Here is an 18,620-nt window from a genome sequence, read left to right as displayed (position 1 = left end):
TTTCATCATTTCTAATTAATAGACAATGCATTGTTTAAATAGGGTAGTAATTGTGTTTTTTAAAGACAACAGAAGAGTGTCTTTAATTGGAAAATCAAATTTTGCTGCTGAAATAAAGATCCCATAGTTTGGAGTACTTCCAGGTTAATGTATTATAGAGACATCTGCAGTGAATACTGCAAATCAATGCAATGAAGGGTTAATTGTGAAAACTGATACAAGTTTTTTATTTTCTTATAAATCAAGAGGTTGGTAAAATGTACACTTACTGTTGATCATTAGAATACAAAACTATCTGTTAAAATCAATTAACATGCATATCTGATGACTGATTGTATAAATATGAAAGTCAAATAATTGTCATCGTTAACCATGGCTTCAGGTCATATGAGTTGTCAGCTCAAAAAAAACTAGAGGAGAAAGAGGTTGATTTGCATATATTTAATGTGGCATGCTGTACATGTGGGAATTTGAGATAAACCTTTGCTAATAATCTGCTTGTTTTTATCTAAAAATCTACTAGGAAACGTGGGTCATAACAGTCAAATGAGCTATGTGTTGTATTGATAGCAGTTGAGTCAGTAGTTTGGGATTTAACATTTTGTTATATGTTTTAATATTTTAAAATTGATTTTTTACTAAGAGACAATTGGAAGAAGCTGGTAAAAAGTTATTCAAGAAATACTCAAAGTTCTTACCTGGAATGTACTCAAAATTATCCTGTAACTGATTGTAAGACTGGGTTACTTTTACAGTTTTTAGTTAGACTTATAAAATATGTGTAACAAGCACTTCTTTGCTTTTTATGATTAAAAAAATCAGAGATATATTAAAAATCTTAATCAAGTACTGTACTGAGTCACAGAAGTATCTTTCTATGTGAAGTGGACCAAACAGATAATTTTTAATTTAATTGATCAATTGTAATAAATAGAGGGAGGGAAGTGTGGCAGAGGAATGAAGCTTCTGGCCTGGAAAGGATTTACGTATTATTTAGGTTCCTGAATATAATAATCCATTGCAGTAATTTTTTTTTCATTGATAATGCAAAATATTCTACATAACTTATAACAATTCAAAGAATCCTTGAAATGTGAGTCAGAATATAGTGGTCAGTACCTTACATTACCTATAATTTGGTTAAGCGTGTCTGTCCAGCCTTTCTCTTTTCCCCTGTGTTTACTCCTGAACGTTAAAAAAAAAAAAAAAAAAAAAAAAAAAAAAAAAAAAAAAAAAAAAAAAAAATCCTGTCCTAAATTTTGAAATTATATGGTAATCTCTTTCTAAAATTTCCTCTGGTTCCTATGTTCATGAGTTCCCAAAGGGAAGAAGCAGCAGTATGCAGTTTCTTTTGATCTGATCTGTACCTGCAAACTAAGAAACTTTCTGATGATGGCAGTATCAAAAGCTGGAGAATAGAAGATCTTGTTGCTTGGTGCTTTTTACTGTGAGCCTTATTTGTAATTTTGCCGTTGTAAATATCTGAAATTTGTTCTTGGGTATCTGGTACAATCCAGTTCCTTGCATTATCACCCAAAATAACTTGAGTACCAGTAAGGTGGCCTCCTTAATGTAGCATTCAGCTTCTCAGCCTGGGCAGAGTACAGAATGCATGCAATTACTCTATTTCTGGTATTCTTGCTCTGTGAAGTACACCTGAATGGCACTGTCTTTTGCTTTAGTCTTCTGTGGACCAGTCTTTTGCATGATCTGTTGAGTAAAGGCACCTATACTATGTTTGAGGGCTGGGGGGGAAAGGAGTAGTTGGCAGAACAGAGGAATGGAATCAAATTCAGTCTCTGTCCTTTACCTCTTGTGTAGGATGGAATTTGCATTTGATTGCAAGAGGGAGAAAGGTGGCTGTATCCCAGGTCATTGGCTGTTTTGTGTCCGTTCTTTAAATGATTTGCATGTCTATTTGAGCAGGGAATTATGACCCTCTAACTTAGACAGAAATAGTTGTGTGAGGAAGTCAGTTCTGTAACCATAGATTAGAAGCCCAAATTAAACAGGAAAGCAATTAAAAACTAAGGAAATTTTGAAGGGAAGAAAACAACGTGTTTTTAAGACATCGGTGACTGTAATTACGGTTTTAGGTCTACTGTAGCTCATTGGTGAAAAATCACTTTGCTACCAGATGCTGCCAAGCCGTAGATGAATGAAGATGATCTATGACTAAGTGGTACTTCCTAGAGAAGGTCTGATTCCAGAATCTCAGGATCACTCCTGAGCCATTGTATGTCCCAGTAATCCTCAAAATCTTTTAATGTGTGGAGGTATATACTGCTTTTACAAGGATCCATTACTTCAAAAAAGAAGGATTTGGGGTATGTATGATTTGTTTTGGGGGTAGATGGGATTTGCAGAGGTAGTGTGGGAATGAATTGTCATTCTCAAACAGGAATCTGGGCACTAAAAGAGAATACCTTAGCAAAAAAAACCAGTCTCATTTGTCCCACTTCAGAAACATACATGGTGAGGAAAAAAGTGCTTCAGATTCCTTAAAATATAGAAGTTTTTTGTACTCTTGTGTTTTGGGGCCTGCAGTGTTATTAGCTCAAAGGGGAGGTATGCTTTTTCATGATGACTATATTTAGCCAGGAGGAATAGTCCTTTTTAAAGCAAATTGAAATGGGTGTATGAGAGCGTGAAATTATCAGCAGCGCTGGTGCACATTTACATTACTTCTACATACTCTTTTGAATGACCACACAACAGAACAAGTACTTCATTTCCACTGTGTTGATTTTTCTTGACAAAACATGGCAGTCTATCCAAAGGAGGGTGTTTAGCCAAGATAAATATAAAATTTATGATTAAGCAAAGTGTTTCCTTATTATAATCCCTGAAGAGAATTTGAGACTTGTTAAATATAATGTGCCCAGGTAGTTTTAAGAGTAAATTATCCTTTATGCTTTTAAATGCTGAAATACAGCAACACCATCAACCATTTGAGATCTTACCAGCAGAAACAGCACTGCATACTGATTTCTTTTGAACCAAGTAGTAAAAAACCATGCATATATACAAGATGTAACCTCAGGTTTGATGTATTCGTTTGGTTTTACAGTCCTGTACAGAGATCTAGAATCCATGTCAGTGGCATGGTTTATAAAACCATGTCTCGCTCTTCCCTGTAATGAATGTTACGGAAGAAAGCAAATAAACCTTTTTGATGGAATGGATAAAAATTGGTAACATGATTACACTTCTGGCACATTTCTTTAACTGCTATATTTACAGAATACCACTTTGAAGAAAACTTTGGTGACTGTCAATACTATTCATTAAAATAAATGGAGAATGAAAACTGATTCAGGAGATGAGTGAATTTTGACCTTTGTGGTGCCAGTGTTGGCTTTGGAGTGCAGTGTTCAAATTAAATTGTGAACGTACTTAGATAGTGGAATTAAATGATCTCACTGTATTCTTTCAAGGACTATGAACTTCCAAAATCAAGGATAACATTAGATGTCAGCCAAGTATTTTGTCCTTCTCATGGTTTGTCTTTACATCTGAATTAGTGCCAGTTTGCACAGATTGTGTGTCAGCTTAAATACAAGAAACAGGCCTCAGTCTGCTTGAACTCGTTCCACCAAAGACTTCTAAAAACTTTTGGTAGTCTGCAAACTGTAATGGTTGTTTCACATTAAGTTGCTTTGTAGAATTATAAAACAGCTTTTCTTGTGCTTTCAAATAAAATGTTGTCATCTGCTAATGAATGAGATACCATCTGTAATAATTAAGGTTATTCTACTTGTTTTCCCCCTGCAGCAAAACTTCTGAAGGTTTGCAGAAGACGGTAAGAGAACCACCGAGAAGGCTATTGTAGTATTGTAAGTACTGCACCCAGGAAAAAAAAAGAAATAAGTGAATTAAGAATGTTATAAAGAGATTTTCATTTTTTGGGGGGAAAAATGAGCTACATAAAGGGATTACGTGTAAAATACAGAGCAGGATGTATTGTAGCAATCATGTTAATAATTTACAAGGGAAAAACTGCACTCTTGTAAAATCTAAAATTGTATCCTTGTGCAGTGTAATCAGGAATTTACCAATAGCAGTGAAAAATATTTCTCTATCCACTAAAGATTGATCTAGTTTATATACATTTGTTTATTTAAAACTATCAGAATTTAGAAAATCATTGTAGTTTTGTAGCTGTGTCATTTGTTTTAGTGACTTATTGTTTAGGTTATTTTGCAGAATTATTTATTTGCTGATTTATTTATGTATTTCATTATTTATTTATTTGATTATTTAGTAAATTATTTATCTGATGAATTATTAATACATCTTCATGACATGCTTTAAATTATTTATAACTTAATTTTGAGTTTATTGCTTTTCGACGCTGCATTGTTACTGACTAGTTTTGATTTTTTTTTTTCCTTGGTTCTTGAAAATTAAAGTACTAGCTCTAAGGCAAAAGTATATTCTTTGCAGAATCCATAGATGGTTTTCAATGAAGTAATTTACCATGTAGATACTAATTTTGTTTAGCTTTATATTGCTTAATATCAATTTTCTACCTATTTATCTTTTGCTACTATTATTTCATAGATGTGTCAATATCAAATGAGTGACCTTTAAAGAGCAAAGACAAATGTTTACTTTAAAACATGTAAAAACAGAGTAGTTCTATTTTCCCCTTAAAAAGTACTCTTTAATTATTCTTAAAGTTAACTTGAGATATTTTTGTCCCAATAAAATGGAAGTTTTTTAAATTAGACTCGATATTTGAACTAATACATTTAACTTCTAATAAGAAAATAACATAATATTCACATTAATAACTCATATGGAGAGTTCCTTTTTAGCGGCAAGGCTTTAAATATATGGGGAGGAATGGTGTTATCTTTAGACACATGCAGAAGAAGATACGTGTTGAGGGGGAAAGGTGGGTAGTAGAGTTTGTTTCCCCACAGTGTTTTTTGCATGCATAGGAATTTATAAGCTCCGAAAATCTAACATGTCTGTGTTGTTGTATGTAAACTAGTCTCAGGTTCTGTGTTCACAAAGAATCATTCCTAGTGCACAATATGTTGTTGTGAAGCCTGTTTTTGTGTTGCTTTCTTTTGCCAATTAAAAAGGTCTGAAATCTCATCTTTTACTCCAAAGAGGCTTGAGTGAATGTGTAAAAGCAGTGTAAGGGGCCAATTTTAGGCTTCACGTATGAGCACCAGCTCTACGGAGTTCAAAACAGTTGCCTGGGATCAGAATTTGACTCGGAGTCAATTCTGATGGGTTTTTCAGGACCGATGAGCCTCTTACCTGAAGTTGCCTATTTGACCTCAGTTCCCAATGAGTGACTCGTTGGGCAGTCTGAAGCCACCTTGCAGGAGAGCGCTGTGACTGACAGCCCTGTTTCAGAGCTGTAATGAATAGGGCAAAGCAGCAGTTCCTCTGCAAAAGTGCCGTGTGCATAACGTGGCCTTTATTCTATGTTTAGTGCTTGAAATGAATTACTATATACTTTAAAGTTTTAACACAGCATGGAAAGGCTGCATTGTACATTTCAAGTTTCAGTGCTGTTGAAATACAGTAGAAATGGCCTCTGTAGACAGGTTTCACTATAGAACTTAAATTATGCATGTGTATATCCAAATTCCTTATTTTGAAATATTGAATGTATGAATATTTAATTTGTATCTTGCTTTAGTATCTTCATATGCTTGCCTTAAAGGAAGCTGTTTCCTTTGATTTATATACATGGATAAAAATGTGTGTACAGTATGTATCAATGGTTTTTCTCTCTACGGTGTTAGATGAACAGCTTTAGATAATGATAGCTACTGACTTTTACTCTGCAGCTTGCTACCATTGTGTAAAGCGTAAATTTGTCATATTTGTTCTATTAATCTTACTTGAATTTCAAATTCATTTGCTTTCCAGAAATATTTTCTTAATTACATACGTTAAGAAAAGTCAAGTATGTTGCAGATCTTAACGATGCAGTATTTTTGGTCTATGCACAGTAACAAAGCTCTGAATATTATTATTTGGGGCAGAGTTCCAATCTGAAATTTACATTTCTCCTTATTTGAATGTTTTCACTGAAGCTGAGAACTCCAAGGGAGTTCCTCAACATATACTAGTTTATGTGACATGCTCTATGAAATTTAGTACAGTCACTCTTATTTCCTTATGTAAATGGGGTCTTATTGTTGGATAAGACCTATTATAAGCAGTTACAAAGGTAAGTGCTGTCAATGCATTCTGCCACCAGTTTCTCGGAGTATGAAACACTTCCTGAAAGACGTGCTACTACTGTTATAGGGTAATATAATGCAGCTTATGTGTTGGCACTGAAAGTAGCTACTTCATAATGATGACAAGTGAAAGTACAGCCAAAGGTCACATTAAACAAGAGATTCTTTCACACCTCATCCATTTTCTGGATGTGGTATGAAAATAGCTTTGTTCCCTACACTTCAGTATTTTTAAAAAGAATTTATCTTGAAATCATTTTTTATGCCTTGTATATTACTTTGTTCACGTTTTAAGAGACGGACTGTGGAATTCTAGCATGCTAACTTCGGTGCTACAAAAGTATTTGAAATTAGCCTAGATTTTGGGTGCAATTAGGCAACATAAGTAGTATTTCATCTCACTACATTTTTTTGGTTTGCGAATTTGCTTAAAGGCATAGCTTTAAGTTCTAGAAAAAGAACTATTAATGTGCAAAGTGGTATTTATATTGATGTTGCATGTCTAACTATGGTTTTATTCTTTTTTGTATCTTTTAAGAAGAAAGATATGGACTTTTTTCTGAAAATTGCAGACTGTTGTTCAGAAATAGGAAAAGAGCAAACCTATCCATGTTGACAGACTGTTTCTTAGCTCTGTTTTAAAGAGATCGTGCCAGTAATGTGAAAGGATAATTTACACTGTATGCTCATCAGTTCCCCATCTTATACTGAAACGGCCAAACAGGATGCTAAAATAAGGTGTCATTTTAAAAACGTGAATAGTCACATATTAGATAATGAAAACAAAGCTGGCTTGTTTCACAGAGGGTGCTGAACAGTTAGGAGATGCTGGTTGGGAAACCTAAATCTGGTGTATTATTGGTAGGTGTATTTCTGTTCTAATCTAACTCCATAGAAATCGCAGAAGCCATATTAAGCTCTTCTTCAATTTATTCCATACAGATAAAAGAATTTACATCTCATGAGTCACATATTTCCTGTTGTATCTTTAATACAGCCATTTTTAGTATTTTTCTTGCCTCTCTCCTCTGTTGGTATGCTTAGAGAGTCTGTGTGTAGGAGCTTGTTTTTTCACCCGTGAGGCAAGGAGGAGTTCAAATCAATAGCAGTGTGTTGTTGACACTAAACGATGTTTCTTCTTGCCACAATAAGACTTGATTTTGTCATCCTAATGATGCTAGCTTGCTTCACAGAATAGGGATCAGCCATCTCTCAAATCAAACTTCACAAGTATTAAAAAAAGTCCTTTGAAGGAAATACTAGAGAAATACTCCAGTATTTGTAAGCAAACACATACATTGGCTTTGTAAAATGAATATTCAAGTTCTGTTACACTTTAGGGAAGCTTCTTTGCAATGCATTTTGGAAGTCTTACGTTAAAGGATGTAGGATTGATCAGAGCTGACAGTGATGAAAGCATGATGTTTTAAAAAGAAATGATGCAAACATTATTTAAAATACAAGTTCATGTAAAAGATCATAGTAAGACCTCAGCTAAAAAAACCCCACAAAACAAAAAACCTCAAGCTAGTAGAAATTCTTTATGTTTCACAGAAAAATCTTTGCAGCACTGCCTAGAAAGAGGATATCTGCAAGAGGAAAAAGGTACAGCCAGCAAGATGTTACCATGCTAGGTCTGGGATTGCACTCTATAGCATGGTCAAACAGGAGTAAGCAGTTGCTCTTGACTTGAACTAAGGATCCCATAGGAAGACACGAGCTGTAGAAAGATGTGAATTCGAGAGGAAATAGTGTAATGATGGGAAGCAGTAGCGTGATGATAGGAGCTTATGGGCGTAATGTTGGTAGCAACAGTGGGTTATTGAGAAGTACAGGGTCTTTTGTGTTGGACATCTGAAAGCAATAGCAGAGTTGAATCATCCGATTATATTACTAAAATCTCCTCCTCCTTACAACAAGAATTTTGTGCATTTATATAAATATCTTTCACTGTATGAAAGACGTTACTTTTTTATCTGAAAGAACATTAGAAGATATTACGGCTGCATGGTTAAACATTCATATAGTAAGTTGTGAATTTTAACTTGAATATTGAACCCCAACAGCCTGTTCTATGAAAGCCTTTTAACAGTAAGCAGCTTTATTAATAGCTATGCACATGTAGCTTTTCTGTTCTATTTGCACTATTTTCATTGGTTTATATTTTCATGCAAAACATGGGTTCTCAGATGTTCATAGGTAAACTGCAATCTAATATTTTTGATTTTACAGTATCTCCCCTTCTGATTTCTTCTATATGATTTTCATAAAGTCACCTGACATAAACTGTCCACATATCATGATGACCTTTCCTGGAGAGGAAATGCCTCTATTTTGCAGGCAGTGAAAAAAATTCATGAGAATTACAGTAACTGGTAATTTCAATAATGGTAGTGAATATAAACTTTAAGCAATATTTTGTGATTTTTTTGAATGCATGTTAACTGCAGGAAATGTGTAGCACCTAAAAGATGATGACCAGCAGCTTCAGAAATGTAGCTCATTGAGTTTATCTACCTCAAATCCAGAAAGTTTTTGATGATTCTCCTTCTCATTGAAATAGGTTTTAATGAGTTAGATCAAGTCTGCATCAAGAGCACTTTGCCAGTTTATTTATATTAGCAATACACATCTACCTCAGATGCAACTTACTAGCAAAGTGGTAGTCAGAATAGCTTAGTCTTGTTCATGCATACTTCTTCATTCTGTCTCCAACGCTGAGAGATGCTAAAAATCAGTTTTGCTAGTGTAACTTCCCCTTATTTGCATGAAGTTAGTACACTCGTGGAATACCACCAGCATACTCTATCCTGCCACGTTTGGGTATAATATCTTACCATATATGTCAAGATGCCTACCAGAAAGAGCCTCTAACATCTTGTCAGCAGTAGAGTGAAGATGCAAGAAGTTCAGTGAAGAAGGCTGTGCCTAGTGTGGTGACTTGTCTCTACTGAAACATGTTTTTCCTTTCAGCTGAAATTCTGATCTTGTAAACATTTGAGCGTAACTTACGACAAGCTGATAGTGGCACTAAAGTTGATGAATAAATTCTCCTACAGCATTATATTTAGTAAACACTAATTTTAGACTATTTTCTTTATCCCAGGCTCTTGCGTTTTGACATATGGTTATAGCTGGATTTAATGTTCCTTACTCTGTTGTGAGGATCAACAAACATTAAAAACATCCCTCATAGTGGTTGCGAAAACAGCAAAAATATCAAATGCGAAGAGGTTTGTTATTCTCCCTTTTGGTTGTTGTTTATATTGTTTCTCGTGGGTGTGTAACTGCCATGTTTCAGTTGACCCAAGTTTTCAAAGACGCTAGGCGTCTGGGATTGTCCCATTTTACCATTTTTATGTCAATTCTAACATTTGATAAAAAAGTTGGGAGGTTTTAGATTAATACTGCAAAACTTACCTTTTGTACAATAAGCTTTAACATGATATTCATATGATTTGTGGATTCAGGTAAACAAGAAGTAATTCCTTTGGAATTATAATATCTATTGATATAGATATAGTTGGTGTGTATGAGTAATCTAGAAACTTGATGTATAAGCTTTTCTTTGAAATTTCTCCTAATTTGCAGCCAACAAATGAAATTGTTGCAATTATTTGACTAGATAAATTTACTTTTTTCTGTTTCTATACAGAACTGTTTTTGTTTCTGTACTATGCAATTCCTTGCCATGGTATGTCTAAGCTATCTCTAATTGGTTCAAAAGATAATTTTCTTAACATTTTCATTCACAATTTATAAAAAGAGCTGTATTTGCTTTGCTATGCCTACTTGTTCATAATAAATACCTGTACTACCTGGGAGTGAAAATAACTTGGGAGTAAAAAGTATATTTTGGTAACAACCTGAAAAAAATATCTTTTGTTTCTCTTTAATCGCATAAAATCTACAGTACTACTCTTAAGACTCTTTCTTAGAGACTTTATTGTATGCATGTGCATGCAATACATTCTTAGAACAATTAGTAAAACTACGGGCACATCTGAAGGCATATTCTGCATTTTCAGTGAAACATATTTTGAATAAGTAGCGGATCTATTGAGTAGAGTTGTCCATTGATTCTAAAGATATTTTTTTCTGTGCTCAGACAAATCAAGATGGTAATCATTTATAATTTCTTGCCTTCATGAAAAGGAGTGATGAATAATATGATTGGAAGGAATGCATGAGTCATGAAATGGCGAGCTGGGCAATCATGGAAAAATTCACTTTAAAAACTCTCTTCTGCTTACCAGGATCCGTAATGTGAGTTCAGTTTTCTGTAGCACAATCCAGAAATTGGTAGATGGTAGCGGTTTTAATAAAAGCCTTGGATGGATGAACAACTCTCTAAGTCGATTCGAACATTGGTTGGTGGGTTATAAAAAGGAGTTCTTTAACTCTCAGCTAAAAGTGATCGTGGATACAATGATCAGAGGACACTCGCTCTTCTGACCCCCGTATGAACGTGAAAATAAAATGTCTTAAAATACACTACAGTTAATATGGAGTGTATGTAGACCCTACGATCCTGGAAGTAGCTGCACTACTATAAAACAGCTTTTAATAGCTGTTAAAATATTGATAACTTGGTAGAGCACTTCAGAAACTCTTATTTCTGTTTCAGATGTAGATCTGTGTAGCCAGTCAATATTTGTACTCTTTTTCTTGGGTGTACAACTACACATAAAAGAGAATAAAACCAAGTATTGTTACTAAATAAATGGCTTAATTTGTCATAGCTCCACCCACAAAAAAAATCCATCTAGTTTTCAGCTTTTCTCCCATACTAAAGTCATCAAGCATGTATTAAAAAAATTGTTCAGTAGAATCAAGCACCAACTCTGTGTCCCAGGCAAGACTCACATAACCAGCTGTTGTTCTCCCTGCAGTGACCTGGGCTAGGCAGACTAGCATCTGCCTCTGTTTTCTTTTCAGTGACCCAAGCCAGATTTCTTCAAAGCCTATTGCCGATATTTTCCCTGCAGTCACTCATGCTAATTTCTTTTACATGCTACAGCTGTTTTTGAAAGATCTCTTCCCTTTTTCTCTTCTGACCCACTCTTTCTGTAAATTTAAAGAGGTGATTTTTAAAATTCCTGGGTAATGTTGAGCATAGGGCTGTTCTGGTTGTCCTGCTTTAAGGCATGTGTCAGCACTATAGAAAAAGGGCAAATTAGATTTACTTTCCAAAGGAAAGCTCAATCTCACCTGTGGTTCTTAAGGACAAAGAATCCTGATCTTGAACTGAGTTCATTACATTCATTTAACTTGTGAGAATCAAGGTGAAGCTGTTGGTGGAGGCTTGGGACAGGGCAGAGTTCAGAAACATGCAAAAAACAAAAAGGGAGATATTTTGCTCTGTGAACTAACAGTATGAAAAAACTATGTGGCAAAATGAATAAAAGGCTATTAATGATATAAACCTTGATAGGATTAAGCTGACCTCGGGAAGGCAATATTGCTAAATAGTTAAATGCAAAAAAGTAAAGTGTAAGTTTGCCATTTTGGCGGAGATACAGCTCAGCTTTTACAATCATTGCCAATGCAAATTATGGAAAATCTTTTAGAAAGGCTTTTTTTTTTTTCCTCCTCGTAAAAACAAAAGTCTCTTTTTTCTTTTTTTCTGTAAGGCAGTCAAATATTAAAGTGAGCCAGAAGTTCTTGGTTGTTTGCACATTTTATAGTGACTATATTTTAGGAGAGATTGTGCACCTTGTTTTCAGTTTGCAGTCTTAAAAAAAAATTCCTTTGGCAACTCCAAAACAGTTTATGTGGGCCAGTGATATAAAAAAAAATACTCTGGCTACTACTGAGTGACTAGAATTTGCCTTAGCTGAAAATGCAAATGATATGCATAATACGAGCATTTTACCCTTTCTAGATCAACATGAAGTGCTTTTTCAGTCATCTTTGTTCTGGTACAACTAGACTAATTATTGTTTGAATAAATACTGCTCTACAATATGAACTGAAGCATAGTAAGGATTATTAATTGGGAGAATCACTTCAGAAGCTGAAGAAGGTAGCCTTGCTAAGCCCCTTTCCCTAGCCATGTGTTCTCACCACTTTACATGGATGCACAAGCAGCAGCCTGCATCATTCTTTTGCTATATTAGTTTTAATCTTTATTAATTTTCTGATCTGTCTACATTAGTGCTAGTTCAAGGAAGGAGAGAGAAAAAGACTGCTGAAGGCGATAGGAAGCAGTCATGAAGCAATACTCTGAGCCAGTGTCCAGGTATGGTGTTAAAAGATACTGCTGCCAGGGTAATAAAACACACAGGGTAATAATCACTTACTGTCTCTGAAGTTTATCTTGCTGTGTTTTGCAACAGCAGGAGTGCAAATTAGAACATGTTTGGTTACTTCTAACTCTGATTTACTCATTTCTACTTTTGTTGATCTTCTTCAGAAAGTACAACATCATTTTAAAAACAGTTTTCTTAGACACCAGAAAAACTAATGCAGAAAAAAACCCTGTATTGTCTGAAAGAAATGAGCTGTTTGGCTCAATGTAGTAGGGCTTTTCTGAAGTAAATTCCCTGTGATGCATTGTTTCTTCAGTGTTCCAAAGTTGTCTAAGTTAAAAATTGATGTGTAATTTATAAGGCTTAGTTGACATCCTGTGTACAGAAATTCAAATTTCATCTTGTAATTTTTCTCGTATACACTTCCACTAGTTCATGTGTCTTGTAAGCCTTTGGTTCTCAACATTTACCAAATGTTTTCCCTACAAAGTATTTCTTTCCAGTTCATGTACTCTTCCGGTACAAACATGAATGAATGTGCAAATCTTCTGTGTTCAAAACTCATGCTTTAGTTTAATTCAAGATATGTGTCAGGGTGTGTGCATGTATTTTGATTTTAAAGAAATATTTTTGTGTGGTTATTTCATGAAGATCATGCTATCAAGTGCAGTGTTTTGTTCACATGATGCTTTCAGAGTCTTAAAAAAACCAGAAAAATAATGCATGTGACAAAATATTTGAAGAAATAAGGTTAATACAGTGATTTGGGAAGACCTACATTAACAAGCTATTTAAGGTCCTGTTGCTGATTTCTATATAATTAACCCTAGTGATGTATAAATATCTGTTGAATAAATGAAATTACAGAATCACAGAATAGTTGAGGTCAGAAGGCACCTTTGGAGATCATCTAGTCCAACCCCTCAGCTCAAAGCAGGATCAGCTAGAGCAGGTTCCTCAGGACATTGTCTGGTTGGGTTTTGAATATCTGCAAAGATGGAGACTCCACAACTGCTCTGGACAACCTGTTCCAGTCTTTGATTATTCTCATGGTAAAAGAAGTTTTTCTTCTTTTTAAATGTGATTTCTTGTATTTGTATCCATTAACTTTTGTCTATTCACTGGATACCACTGAGAAGAGTCAGACTCCATTTTCTTCACTCCCTCCCATCAGAAATTTCTAGAAATAGATAAAATCCTCTGAGCCTTCTGTTCTCAAGGTTAAACAATCCCAGCTCTCTCAGCATTTGCTCATATTTCATATGCTTCAAACCCTTAATCATCTTTCAGGCCCTTTGCTGGATGCACTCTAGTAAGTCCACATGCCTCTGATACTGGGGAGCCCAGAACTGCATACAGTACGCCAGAAGTGAATCACCAGTGCTGTCTAAAGGGGAATAATCACCTCCCTCGACTTCCTGGTAATACTCTTCGTAATGGTCTTGGCCTTTCTTGCTGTGAGGACACATTGCTGGCTCACGTTCAACTTGGTGTCCACTAGGATGCCCAGGTCCTGTTCTGCAAAGCTGCTTTCCAGATGCTTGGCCCCCAGCCTGTAGTGTGGTACATAGAGTGATTCTTTTTGGTGATTGATGTGAGGCTGACCAGCCTGTAGTTCCGTGGATCCTCCTTGCTCTCCTTCAAGACAGGAGTGACATTTGGTTTGCTCAAGTCCTTAGTACCCTGCCATGATCTCCATGCCCTTTCAAAGATTATTGTGAGTGGCCTTGCAATGAGATTAGCCAGCTCCCTCAGCACTTGTGAGTCCGTCTCCTCAGGGCCCGTAGACTTGTGTACATCCAGTTTGTTTAAATATTCCCAAACTTGATCCTGCTCCACCTGGATCAGCTTACTGGGTCCTGGACTTTCACACTGGTTTCATGGACCTGGGGTTGCTGAAGTCTGGTCTCACCAGTAAAGGCTGAGGTGAAGAAGGCATTGAGGATTTTGGCCTTCTATTTGTCCTTTGTGACCAAGTTCCCATTCAGCAGCAGGCCCACACATTCCCTAGTCTTCCTTTTGCTACTGATGTACCTGATGCTCTTCAAATCCCTTGCCACATTCGACTCCAGCTGGGCTTTGGCTTTCCTAACCCCATCCCTGCATATTCGTACGATGTCTCTATATTCCTCTCGGGTTACCTGTCCCTGCTTCCATCTCCTGTACACTTTCTTTTTGTGTTTGAGTTTTGCCAGCTGCTCCTTGTTCATCCAATCAGGCCTTCTGCCATGTTTGCTTGTTTTCTTGCTTTTTGGGATGAACCATTCTTAAGCTTGGAGGAGGACATCCTTGACAGTCAACCAGCTTTCCTGGACCCTTCTCTCCACAACCATCTGCCATGGGATTCTTCCAAGCAGATCCCTGAACAGGTCAGAGTCTGAAGTCCAGGGTTATGATCCCACTTTTTTTCTTTTTTCCCCTCTTTTCAGGATGCTGAGTTCCACCATCTCATGGTCACTGCAGTTAAGGTTGCCTCCAGCTTTTATATCCCTGATCAGTTCTTCCTTGTTTGTAAGTGTGAGGTCCAGCAGAAAGCTTTCCCTCAACAGCTCCTTGATAATTTGTGTCATGAAGTTGTTGTCAATGCACTCCAGAAAACCTCTGGATTGCTTGTTCCATGCTGTGTTATTCCTCAAGCAGGTACTGGCATGGTTAAAGTCCACCATGAGGACCAGGACCTGCAAATGTGAGAGGAGTCATAGGGAGTGTTACCCAAGAGATTGTTCCACTCATAGATTAAGTTGTTAAAGATAAGAAAAAATAGTTGCTTTTCAAAAGGGAAAAGGGGTAGAATATATGGAATAGATTAGAAAAAAAAATTACTTTCTTGTCTGATATTAGGAATTGGTCGTTGGCCTGATTAGGTAGAAGGAATTTGGGGTAGACATCATATTTTTACCCACATACTGTATACGAAGCAAGAGATTAGCGAATATTTTGCTAAAAATCTCAGAAAATTGCAGCTAAATATTTTTCATTTTCTCATGCAGTATTAACAACGCTTCTATGAAAACATGATCATCCTTACTATTTCTTTTTGACAACCAATTCCACAAAAATTTCTACTAACAGATGATTAAATATATGGAAGGAAGACTGGAGGAGGAAGGGGTCGCATGGAAGAATTGCCAAAAGTCCTGTGATGCAAGGTTTCATTTTTGTCACTGATTATTTTCTGATATTCAGTCTTTTTCAGGCTTTTACCTTCAATTATATTTTTTAAATATATTGTTGTTAGAACTACAACTGAAGTTTAGTGATTTATCTTTTTCTTTTTTTTTGGAAATTTTTAGAGTAGGACAGTTAGAGCATGCTAGAGACCTCATGTTTGATGGTATGTGAGCTTCAGAAGTTGCAGTGTTCTAGCTTTCTTACATTGTTCTCAAGTAGATAGTGTGCCCATAATCTTAATAATTTAAGGATGGCAAAGACATAGCTGAAGTGTGTTCCATTCATTCAGTACAAGAGGCATTAACTTGTTCTGTATGGTTGTGTCTACCAACCTGTTAGCTAACACGTGATTAGAAGTTGAGTTGCTTTCTCTCATGCTGCCTTTGTTATGCTGATTACAAGAGTACGTTACTCCATAAATCCAGGCATTTCTTTGCGTAGAGCATGATTTTTCACTGAACACTTACTATGCCTTTTATTTGTTGCATGAAATAGCAAAATGAAGTGGTTTGCGGAACTGAAAAGATCATAGCATATGCTGGTGTTGGTATATACTCAAAATGGCTGTTTTATTTCAGGGGTGGAATATACATCCCCCAAGATGTGGGCAATATGAATAAGGCCTGCTTCTACTACTAAATAATAAACCTCCTTTACTCCCTTATGTAATGTCACTTCCTATCTTATCTCAGTTTATTTCATCTGTTTCAGTCTTTGAGGATGATTCTTACGTGTAGAAAGAAAAGAGGACTTTACAGGAGGATAGACCTGAATGTCTGCAGATAAGAACTGTGATAATGAATTTTTTTTTCTTCAAAATCAGACGTTTACACATTGCTGGCTTGATTGGGCTGACTAGCTGAGTGACTTGCATATTAAAACTAAAAATAAAATCAAACAATCAAAAGCCTCCTTCAAGAGGAGGGGGAAAATGGGCTATTTTTACATTTTATTTCCAAGTATTTATAAGTTGATGTGGTTGACTTTTATTGATGAAACATCTGGGAATGAGCTGCTTGGTTTTGTTCTTTTTTTTCTCCCCATCCCCCCCACCCCCCCGGAGTCTTCAGGTGGTTTGAAGCCTTTATGACAATTCAGATGACTCAGAGGTCAATTCAACATCTAGTGGCTGTCCAGACTTTGGTTTGTAACCGTGATTTAAGTCAAGAAGTTACCCGATTCTTGATAGCTTGCATGGATTTTTACAGACGTCATTTTATAGTGGGTATTTTTGCTTAAAATTATTTACAAGCACTGGTTTTGGAAGGAAGAGATCTCTTATGAGCATTTTCCTAAGTAAAAGTCTCTCTCATTTATTGTAGGCTATTGAAAATTTCTTGTTTAAGGTTCCTATTCAGAAATGTACCTAGCAGGATTCATAACTTTGGCTTACCTTGCATACCTTGTAGTTAGCTCTGGTTGCCATTTTTTGTTGGTGCTGGACAGAAAAAGGCCTTTGGTAGCTCAGGTTAAAATGCATCTCTAGAGAGTCTTGGACATTGAACCTATGCTTTCTGCCAGAATGGTAATGATGGATGTGTTGTTGACTTGTATACCACGGAGAGTGTTGCTGTGAGAATTGGGAGATGACAAGTTTGGTTCCTAATTCACTGCCATGTGCGCTCTTGGCCTTCCTCTGCCTCACTTCCTTTTGGTAAAGTGGAGATGACAGATTTACTGAATGGTAAATGCAGAGAAAACTGAGTGTTCCTTTCTTCTTCTTCATCTCAAGGTTTTGTCAGAATGTACAAATAGCTGTGATGAAAAAATGTGAGGAAAGGAAACTAGATTGATGGAGGTGAAAAATCACACCAAGAGTGACTGAGAGTGAGAAAATCTGTGAACCTTAGGTGAGGATGTTTTGTCAAAACTGACATTTGCCAACATGATTCTTCTTTTGGGATAAATACAATTATAAATTTACCCAGTACTCCCTTAGGGACATTTCTTATAAGCAGACATTATTGACTATAGATAGACCCGGAACTGATAGGAGCGTGAAGAAATGCAGTTAGTTTCTTATATACTGAGAACTGCGTATGAGAATTTCTCATACTCTTTGTATTCTTATAGAGGCAGTGAAGATTTCAGTGAAACTTTCTAATTGGGTAAATTAAGGCTGATTTACTCTCCTCCTTGGGCATGATACTTCTCACCTCCATTTTTTAATCTCAAATCACTTTTTTATTTAACCTTTGAAGAAAGTCTAAGTGAGTTAAAACATTACTAAATCATTTATATGTGAGAGAGATCATTTGAGAAGTTTCTGATTATATCAAGCTATAATTGCATTTTAGTCAGAAAAAGATCAAGTATTGAATCCTGTTTTCTTTCCAAAGTTGTTTCAACCTCTATATTAGCCCATTATTTTCTATGACCAGCTATCGCTTTGGAATGCTTTTGCGTAAGAGTATGAACAAACTCAAGAAGTGAAGTCTGGACACACAATTTCTTGTGGTGGCTTTTTTTTTTTTTAACCTATAAGGAAACCTGTACAGCAATAAAACTTCATTGTATACTTGCATTCAAGACTCTTATTAAGGGAATTGGTGTCCAAATCCATTTTTCTCCAAGTCAAAAAGTCCATGGACTTGTTCAAGAAAGAGTCCATTATAAGTTGGCATCAGAAGTTAAATGACAAAACAGCTTCCTGGATCTCTTTATTTATAGGGTCCATGTCGGGGTTGTATGAGCAACAGGCAACATATTTTGTAATTTTTTCTAATTTGACCACAGTAAGGACTTTCTTATGAGTCTAAATAACTGACTCCAAGGGCAAATGACTTTTGGCTCAGTGATCTGATGCTGGGATGAAGGGTATTTTTATCTTTGGTAGGCTTCTCAAAGTATGTTCCCTCTGTCTACTAAGACCTAAGTTCTTTGAAGGCTTTTTTGGCCCAGCTGCTGGGGAAAGCATAGGTATCAATACCTTGCTGTAAGGACTTTCTTATGAGTCTAAATAACTGACTCCAAGGGCAAATGACTT

General features: G+C 36.0%; 1 protein-coding gene across 3 annotated transcripts in view; it reads left to right on the top strand.

Moving 5' to 3' along the window:
- Window positions 1-3,768: 3,768 nt before the first annotated feature.
- Window positions 3,769-18,620, top strand: part of TBC1D5 (TBC1 domain family member 5) — a 310,363-nt gene continuing 295,511 nt past the window's right edge. For 2 of the 3 annotated variants that reach the window (XM_009288595.2, XM_009288593.2), the window contains exon 1: window positions 3,769-3,836. The gene's annotated coding sequence lies outside the window, so the exon portion shown is untranslated. The remainder of the gene's footprint in view (window positions 3,837-18,620) is intronic. The other variant, XM_009288594.2, reaches the window with a different exon arrangement.

The sequence above is a fragment of the Aptenodytes forsteri genome, unplaced genomic scaffold, assembly GCF_000699145.1.
Source record: "Aptenodytes forsteri isolate BGI_AS27 unplaced genomic scaffold, ASM69914v1 Scaffold9, whole genome shotgun sequence".
NCBI classification, from domain to species: domain Eukaryota; kingdom Metazoa; phylum Chordata; class Aves; order Sphenisciformes; family Spheniscidae; genus Aptenodytes; species Aptenodytes forsteri.
The sequence above is the reverse complement of the archived record's forward strand: the minus strand, read 5'-3'. Positions and strand labels throughout refer to the sequence as shown.